Consider the following 659-nt stretch of genomic DNA (forward strand, 5'->3'; position numbering starts at 1 on the left):
GTCTTGTGACATCTTTTATCAGAAACATCCTGTTTTTCTGTCCTTAATTTTCAATGCTCATTTGTACAAAAACACTTCACTAATTTCTTATGCTAATTTCTTGAAGGGACATTGCTTCTAAAAATATACAGCCCTGTTTCCAATATTTCAGATAATGGGAATTCTTAAGCCCCCTCCTCATTTCTTGACAAAGTTACTGATGGGTAGATGAATGCATAAATAGGCCAAGGAGCACTGATGCAGGCTGTTGCTCTCTATTGAAAATCAGTATGTAAAGATCTATAAGACCCAGAACTGGGCAGGACCCAGATAACTGTGGGCTAGATGATAGCTGTGGCTCCCTGTAGCTCACTGGGAGAGTTGATTTCCCAAGGCTTCGGTTTCAAACTACAGAAGTTCTGGTGATGATAACCACACTGAGAAATATGATAGCTCTGCTGTTAAAGTACAGGCTTCATCAGTGATACTTTTATCTTCTCCATCTAGATGGCCAGTTGTATGTGTATTTTGTGCTTGAATACATGTTATTTTTCCAACTGTAATATCACTGACAAATACACAGCTGCAACACCAGTGTTACAGTTTTCCTCTTGGAATCTGCTGAAAACTCTTTCCCTGGTGACGTGCCAGCTTGCTTAGATATTCACATGTAATGCCAA

Source organism: Eublepharis macularius, chromosome 13, assembly GCF_028583425.1.
Source record: "Eublepharis macularius isolate TG4126 chromosome 13, MPM_Emac_v1.0, whole genome shotgun sequence".
In the NCBI taxonomy this organism is placed as follows: Eukaryota; Metazoa; Chordata; class Lepidosauria; order Squamata; family Eublepharidae; genus Eublepharis; species Eublepharis macularius.